At 36.8% G+C, this 9,368-nt stretch overlaps 1 pseudogene; it reads left to right on the forward strand.

The window, feature by feature from the left end:
- The first annotated feature begins 296 nt into the window (after window positions 1-296).
- LOC115421945 (transcription factor E3-like) overlaps window positions 297-9,368 on the forward strand; it is a 43,128-nt pseudogene continuing 34,056 nt past the window's right edge.

Below are 9,368 nucleotides of genomic sequence, written 5' to 3' on the forward strand. Positions count from 1 at the left end.
CATTCAAAAAAAATTAAAATAAATAAACAACATTTTGTCATTAGAAAAGTCTCCTTTGCTCAATGAACAAACCTGAATTTAAGGTCTGTTGGAAATAATAACATGAATAATAAAAACTGATGCAATGTAAAAATGGATGTGAGTTTTATGTATGTATGTATGTATGTATGTATGTATGTATGTATGTATGTATGTATTTAAAATGGACGTGATTGGAGGATGGAAGTAGAGTCATGTTGCATCATCCCCACTTCTTCCTGTTTTATTTTTGTTGTTGTGTTCAGTCTAGATCCTCTGAGTCCTGTGTGTCGTGTCTGTGTGTTGTATTTCTAGGCTCTCAGCTGCTCGGGCTTCAGACTACAGACTCTGTGTTTCGTGCCCAGGTGCACTTCAGCTCTTTCTCCTCCATCCTCCTCCTTCTCTTCTTTGAGCTGCTGTTCGTTTCAGACAGACTGAGCCGCTTCTCTGTGTTTGTGTGAAACATGCTGTGATTTCACTGAACAGACTTTGACCTCACCCGGTGGCTGCTGGGAAATAAAGCCTTCTTCTTCTTCTTCTTCTTCTCCTTCTTCTTGTTCGTCTTCTTCTTCTTCTTCCGTGTTGGAGAAATGTCAGCGGTCGGTCCGGACCAGATCAAGACCGGAGACCAAACCCGAACCGGAGCCGGATCCGAGCCGGACCCCCAGGAGGAGGAGGCCGGGGTCCTGCAGCCCCAGACCGTGTTCGTCATCCTGGACTCGGCGGAGACTCTCAACCTCGTCCGGTGGGTGACGGAACTTTTACCGTTATCTGTGCGGAGCCACACCACACCGAAGTGCGCTTAAAAGTTCACACATTTAACGTTTATACGCTTATTTTGTAGAAAATTCTATCTTTTTGTCCATGAAGTACACAAATCTGATATCTAGAGGTTGTTCGGCTAAATTCGGCTCCTGAACTTTACACCTGGACCGAAAAAACCAATATAAATTAACATTAAGAGTAGATGAATGACTGCCTTGTTAATTGGCTACAGCCTAATGGGATTATACAGCCCAGAAAAACACTAAAATTACATATTTTTTGCTCTTAACACTGTAAAACTAGACTTTTAAATCCTATTTGGTTCCACTTTATCTGTTTATCAGTGTTGGAAGTTGTCTCAGATTAGAGATAATGTTAATGTAGATATTTAACAGGCAAATTATGCATCAAATTAACCCTTCATGTGCATCTATGATCCAAGATTGAAACCGACCATGGTCTCTGCTCATGGTGGTTCATTATCAGCATAAATTTACCCTGATGCGTTGGAATAGTTGGTGCATTTTTTGCTGAATTTCACATTTTGAACATGCACAAGACTGGTGTAGTCATTTATTTACAGATACAGGAGAGATTAGGTTTGGTGGAAACACTCTATCAATGTTCTGAGCTGCAAATCTTTATATAATTTGCTTACGTTTACCTGCTAGTAGGTCTGAGTTGCAACATCTGCACATTTCTGACTGTACTTAAAGTTCCAGATTTAGGAGGATTTAAGGTGCTATAACCCAGGAAATGAAAAGAAAACAACCAAGACCTCTGTTGTTTAATGGTATTTTGGATTTAGAGAAACTGAGCTGACGAAAAAAAAAAACAGAAACAAATAAAATAAAAGTTGTTGAACTTTCCATGTTTGTGCTGAAACCATTCTAAGTGAGTAATCTGTGTATTTTCCAAAGAAGTGACAGTATTAACCACCAAAATAGAATTACTGCTTCACCAAACTGATGGCATCAACCCAAACCTCTGCAAAAAAAAAATCAGACAAACAAGTCGAACACATGGTTTTCTTTTGCTGCAGTTCCGCCCCTGGTGTCGGCAGGTTGTGACACATTCTGGCATGAAATGGAACAAAGGAGTAGAAAAAGAAAGTGTGGCACCACGTCTATGGAATGACCTGCCTCTACACCTACGGTCCATGGACTCTGTAGAGAGCTTTAAGAAACACCTCAAAACCCTCCTGTTCAAAAAGGCTTTTTAGTCTCCCACCTGACCCAGGACCACCACAGACTGATTACACTCTATGTATTCATCATAACATACTCCATGTGTCACCCCCCCCCCCCAGTCTCTCTATATCTCTATCGCTCTCTCTTTTCTCCTCCTTTACTCTCTCTCTCTCTCTCTCTCTTTAACCCCAACTGGTCAAGGCAGACAGCCATCCTTCAGGAGTCTGGGTCTGCTCCAGGTTTCTGCCCGTTAAAGGGAAGTTTTTCCTCGCCACTGTCACCAATCACAATCTGGTACACTTCAAAAGGAGGTTTAGTGAATTAACTTAAATACTACAACTGTTGCATGAAAGATAAAGAAACTAGATGATTTTTAGAGTAGAATAGAATAGAATAGATCTTTATTGTCATTGTTACAAGATCAGTTAAAATATGTCTGTCCGTTTAGCAGCAAACACTTAAAGTGCAAAAAGACTGTATAAAAATATCACAAAATACTGAGAAATATGGGCAATGTACCAATAAACTTGAGATACAGTATTAATATGACTAAAATACTACTAATTACTCCTAAAATATACAAAAGCTAACACTATAATATAGATGACAAGTATATACAACATATAAGGATATGGATAGGTTGGTAATAAAGGATATGTACAAGGTCAAGTTAAATTATTGTTTTTTGATCTTTTCGTAGATGCAGAACGATGAAAACATCACAAGAGATGCAACAAGATGAAAATAATTTAGATGTAACCAGACCAAAATGTTATAAAAGATGTATCAGGATGATTTAAATGACATAAATGACATAAGACTCAGTAAAACAAATACACAACTGTCGTCTCTGTGATTTAGTTCTGCTGTTATCATTGAAAAAATAACTCAAACTAGGCAAGGCAAGTTTATTTGTTTAGCACATTTCATTTACAGGACAATTTTAAGTGCTTTACACAACACATAAAAGCATCACAGGACAGGCATAAAAATACATTTAACTAGTGCAAGGTGAGTTCTTATCCAACACAATGCAGATGCTTATACGAGTAAAACAGTTATTGGCTACAGGTCTCCACTTCTGAACTCTGCGTGTCCTGACATGGAAACACTCCCAGGATTTGACTTTATTTTACTTTTTTCGTTGCATCTCTGTTTGAACATGTGTTGGTCATCATTCACACAGTCCACATGACATTTAAAAGACGATAAATAGGGAATGATTCGACTGAATGATGCAAAATTTGGTACAGAAATTCCCTTGGAGGTAAAGTTGACCTGAAACAGTTTTTGTAGCCGAAGGTCAAAGGTCAGGCCATTTTTACAAACACATGTCAGAAACACCTCTAGAAAATGTCTTCGTTCACATGGACTCAATGTAGATCTGATTAGAATAAATTTGTATGACAGATTTTAGATTTAATAGAACAGATTTGGTCATAACTGTTTGTACATCAGACTGAACTCATGCATGACATGGAGGTCACCATGTTTCTTTGAGATGAGGGTTAATTGGGGATGAAACTCGAACTAAATGAAAACCCCGCCCACATCCACTAATAGTGTCATAATAAGCCCCGCCCACATTCACTAATGGTGTCATAATAAATCTCATCATCACTTCAGATCCTTAATAAATGTTAATTAGGGATGCAAATTATCAATTAATTCATTAATCGTTAGTTGGTTGCCCAAATCGATCAAATAACGATTAATTGATAAGCAGTGATTTTCCTCAGAACCTGAATTTCTTTTTCAATAGGGTCTCTAAGAATAAAAGCTAAATACTGTTTATACACTTCATGAAAAAGTATGTCATATTCCTTAATGATTGATTTATTGAACCACTGGGTACAGTCAGTGTTTCCTGTGGAATTCATCTGTTGATGTGACAGTCTGTAATGGGGGGGTGCATGCGCATGTGTTTTGCCGGTGGGTGGTTGGGCGCACACGTGTGCGTTTCGTCGGGGGTGGGGGGTGGTAATCGTTAATCGTTAGTTTACATCCCTAATGTTAACACATATACTTGTGTAGATAACAGTATAAATGTACAAACACACTAATAATGGCTTCTTGAGCTAATTAGCAGGCTAGCTGACAGACCATAGAATTTAATACAAATCAATGCTAACATGAGCTAATGCAGCTAAATTGTAATGAATCTCCAATAAACTCTGATGGTTGGGATATTTTAACTCCCCAAACACAACTACAGCAAAAAAGATAATCTAAAAATAAGTTTTATTTAATAAACAAGAGCTCTGCATGTCTGTCTCAGTAGCTAATGCTAATTTAACCTCTAATTAAAGTGCTAAAAAAATAGGGCTGCAGCTATCGAATATTTTCATATTCGAGTATTCTACTGAAAATTTCTTCGATTAATCAAGTAATCGGATAAAACTTATTGTTGCTTGGTTAAAGAGCAATTATAAATACACAAGAGGAAATAAGGTTATTATTAATATTAAAACACTTAATAATGAAGGACCAATTGGTTTCCTTTTTTTTTTTTTTTTTTGATAATTAACAGTTTTATGTTACATTCATATTGTGCATACTCAACAAAATGTATTTTCTTGACTAGAAACATTTCCAGAGAGGCAATTGCAAATACAAATAAAAATAAATAAAATTTAAGTACTTTCAACTTAGTATTTCTTATAAGTATCAAAAATATAAGGCAATAATAAATTTTTAAAAAAAAAGGCATAACCATTGCCTTTTTGATATGCAACTGAACTTTGGCAGCTCTGAGTTTCAGAATTTTCAATTTAGACATAACAGGAATGTGTTGTGGCATATAAGAGGCAAGAACATTTGAACAGGAACTTGGAATGAGTCCATGCATGAACAGTTTGACACATTTCACACATTTCTGCTCTGTTCAGGAGAATCAAAGCAATGGCCCCCCCACCTTATCTGTCTGTCTAATAACCTATAACCCCACCCCATCCCTCCCCCGCTGCTTCAATTTAGCAAAAAGTAGTTGGATTTTGCCAAAATTCAGCCGTGACAAAGTAAGAGAAAACTTTTACCAACCCATGCACCATTTTGGCCGTGCTTTAGGGAAATTAACCGTGGAAATCACAGATGCACGGATGCAAATCTATGGTTGTCACAATCGTAATAAACTAGCCACACATTCGACAGTAGCCACAATTAACAGAAACCTAACCCTCCACAGGGCTAACGTTATGTTAGTAAGGTACATCAACGTTAATCTCATTGATTTGCGCTACGTTAATTTTATTTTATCTGGGGTCCTCCGCTTCGTTCTGGGTGTCTTATGAGTAGATGGTCCATCGCAGATGTGCTGTTGTGGTATGGAAGGGCCATGTTACAACAGATACATGTCACAGTGTTCACCTGCTGTTCAGTCTGAAATGCTTCCACACTTCTGACATTTTCTGTCTTTTTTATTGTGTTTTTTTCTGTGTCTTTCGTCATTGTTGTATTCACTCGCCTCTTCCATCTTCCCGCTGCTTCAACCGAACACTTCCGCATCCTGTCATCTTCCTTTGCGTTAGTGACATAAGCGCGTTGTGACACATGAAATAGTTCGTGTGAAATGCCGTGCTTTGAGCTTTACAATTAAATAAGCCATTCCTCAAGGCAGAGAAAATTCCTTGATCATTTTTTTTATCGAGGTACTCAAATTACTTGAGGAATTGTTTCACCCCTATAAAAAAATGTCAACCTTTTCTTTGGAGAGGATCTCTAAACCACACAAAATCTTGAAAGACACTGGAACCCACAGAGCGTCTAAACCCATGAAAACATAGAGGAAAATTCTGAATAACACACAGAAAACTACATGGAAGATGCTATTATAGTTTGGAATATGTGTTACATACGCAGAGCTTTTTTTCTTATTATGATCTAAAGAGGTGTCATATAAAAAAATGACCTCCTGTACAGTTTTCATGGTGTATAATTAACTTTAGAGACTAAAAGCGTTCTTTGTACCGGGCTATAGAAATGTTTATTTCTGTTGTAATGTTTGACATGTTAACATGGATGGACTGGCTTTTGGAATGGACCCCCTGGTGGACATTCAAGGAACTGCATCAGCTTCACTTTTCAGCCTCAGAAGTCACCACTTTCTCCTGACCATGTTTAGGAAAGGTAGTTTCACAGAGTCTAGACGTGTTTGTTGACAGCTTTGGCTTGTGGGTAAACACTGTCAGGATCACATGACTCCTGTCTGATCCCTGATTGGTTTAAACAGTGATGTTACAACCACACGCGGTCTTCCCCAAACATTAACTTGACCTGTTTTGAGCGGAGTTTGGTATGAGGTGTTCTATAAAAAGAAGTGAAAACTGCTGAGTACGACGGTACTGTGGTCATGATGATGATGATGATGAGGTCATGTGTGATGTTTGGACATACTGTATGCCAGGACGCTCATCGATCCTGCCTGACCTTTGACCCCTGATCCTCTTTGCTTACCACTGGAGTGACTCATCCAAGATTATCTCTGACATGCCGGTGGTATTTTCCCAGGGGAAAACGGAGGCAGAAACGCATGGCGACAGGCCCGGTCTAGTCCTGAACCCTGCACAGAAAAAAAAACAAAAAAAAAAAACACCGCTCCATAAACACACACAAATAAAATGTGTGGGTGTGGAGACAGAAACCAAAAGCAAACAGAGGCTGAGACTGAACACGATGCTGTTTCAGACTGATTTATAGAGTTAGACCAGACTCAGTTCTGCTCTAAAACAGAAGTCCACACATTGTTTACTCCAGAGGACACAGATCCTTTTGTAAAAAAGACCGATTCAGCTTCATTATGGCAGTAAAAGTATAAAAGTCCAGGCTCTAAAACATCATCACGCTATAAAAGTCAAATGTCGGGCTTTGAAGGACATTTCTAGTGTCTATTGAAGAGAATCTCATGTCATATTAATATCATGTGAAGCCCTTCATTGTTTGCATTGATATTATTATTATTATTATTATTATTATTATTATTATTATAGATATTTAAAGAGATTGTGTTTTCATTGTGTTATTCAGGATTTTCTCTGTGTTTTTACAGGTTTAGATGCCCTGTCAGTTCCAGTGTTTGTTCAAGACTTTGCAGAGTTTATAAATCCTCTCCCAAGAACATTTTAACCATTTTTAACACTTTATTAACCCTTTAAGCGCCAAAGTTACAATAGTCCAACAAGCAACATACCTGACTGAAACAGACCATAGCTCCAGATCACAGGTGTCAAACATACGGCCCGGGGGCCAAATCCGGCCCGCCAGAGGGTCCAGTCCGGCCCTTGGGATGAATTTGTGAAATGCAAAAATTATACTAAGATATTAACAATCCTTTTAGTTCACGTTCCACATTCAGACCAATTCAATCTCACGTGGGTCAGACCAGTCAAATACTATCATAATAACATATAAGTAATGACAACTCCAAATGTTTCTCTCTGTAAATCTAAATATTTTCATGTATTTACACTAAAACAAAGTATAATTTTGCAAAAAATGCGAATAACCTGAAATGTCGTAAGAGAAGCAAGTGCAATTTTAACAATATTCTGCCTGTTACTAAATGTTTTGTGTGTTTGTAGATCCACTGTGATCTGTAAGTTATAATGTACATGTGTAAATGATAAACTGAAGCAGAATATTGTTAAAATTACACAATTTTTTTCAGTTGGTTCATGTTATTCACATCTTTTGTAAGGATTGTTTGTAGATGTAAACCTTTTCATAATGTAAATTAACTTTTTTTGCTCTGAGACAGAGAAAACTTTGGAGTTGGCATTATTCATATATTATTACGTTATTATTTTACTGGTTTGGTCCATTTCAGATCAGATTTAGGTGAATGTGGCCCCTGAACTAAAATGAGTTTGACACCCCTGCTCCGGATATAGTTTCCAAATCTTGTTACCACCTCCCACCAGTAGATGGCGGACACGTGCGCCTTCAATCCTAACACCATTTCAGAGCATGTTTCTATTCAAAGTGAAGAAGAAAATCCAGTTTAAAGGCGTGGTCCTGAGCTGGTTTAGTAAGAAAATAAAGTTTATTTAGTTTTACTTTGGATAGATAAGGACAGATTTGTCTACTCTGCTGTTTAGATAAAAAGATATTTTTAGATTTTACTTCCTACTAAAATTTAAGTTCATTTATTTTAAGGATAAGATGACAAAAAACCAAAAACACAAAGAAAATTTCCATGTAAATATGTTCAAAGTTAAATTTTACTAAAAGTTACGCAATCCAATATGGCTGCTGCCATGTGATGTCACAATATGCAAATTAACATAAACTTTGGGTCATATCCAATATTTTTCTTATTTACAGTATAACTTTATCTCTAACCACTTCCAAGCTCCAACTTTTTGAAATCTTGATATCAAAAATTAATAGTTTTTGGGAAAACAAAAACCCTCCAGTATCTAAAGGGTTTTTTGGTTTATTATTTTATGTTTATAGTTTTATTATTTTAGTGTTGGCACAAAAACTAACTCTACACGAGTAAAATTTAACTTGGAAAATAAACATTTATTAAGTGTTTCAACTGAAAATGTGAACAAAATTACATTTTTATTAAATTTCAGTATATTTTTTCTTTGCAGTGACTTAATCTAATGTGTTTTTTTGTTTTTAAAGAAAGTCAGAAATTCCTTTAAAGTCCAATTAATTTAGTCTCACTTAACATAGACTAGAGTGAAGCCTCTTTTTTTCTTCAGATCTATTTCCATTTATTTCAGTATTATCCCTGTTTTTGGAGAACTTAATATTCTCTGAGTTCCAGCCTGTTCTTTAACTTTATGGAATAAGTCTGCACACATTTCATTATCACAGTATATATGTTTAATTTCACATCATTAGATGCTAGCGCTGCAGCTAAAGATTATCACGGTCAATTAATTCATCATTTATTTTCTCAGTTGGGAGAAAATATCAAATAATGTTGACTATTGATTTGGTAAAAAAAAACAAAGACATTCAGTTTAACCGTCACAGAGGAAGAAGAAAATCAGAAAATATTCGCATTTAACTTTTTCTCCTTAAAAATCCCATCTCATTTGTTTACTCATTGGTAATTCCTCAGTTAATTGCCACTCTGTGTGAATTCATGAAGCTGGATTCAAAGACACACCAGTCAGTTTTGCTGCTCTACTTTGGTTTAGATGCTGCCTGTAAACCTCAGACAGGCTTTAACCTGGTCGTATAACGCCCTCATCATGGTCTGACTTTGTGAAACCGGACTCAGGTGATGGAGGTCCATTTATTTCTGCTCCGTCAGATGTTTTTGTGTCTGTGGTTCAAACTGTTTCCAGATGTTTTTGACCATAAAAACGACCCCTGCTCCTTTTTTAACGTCAGCACTTTTTACAGTGTGGACTGTTTTCTCAGGAACTGAAAGAAAAGTCA

Source organism: Sphaeramia orbicularis, chromosome 7 (assembly GCF_902148855.1).
Source record: "Sphaeramia orbicularis chromosome 7, fSphaOr1.1, whole genome shotgun sequence".
Taxonomy (NCBI): Eukaryota; Metazoa; Chordata; class Actinopteri; order Kurtiformes; family Apogonidae; genus Sphaeramia; species Sphaeramia orbicularis.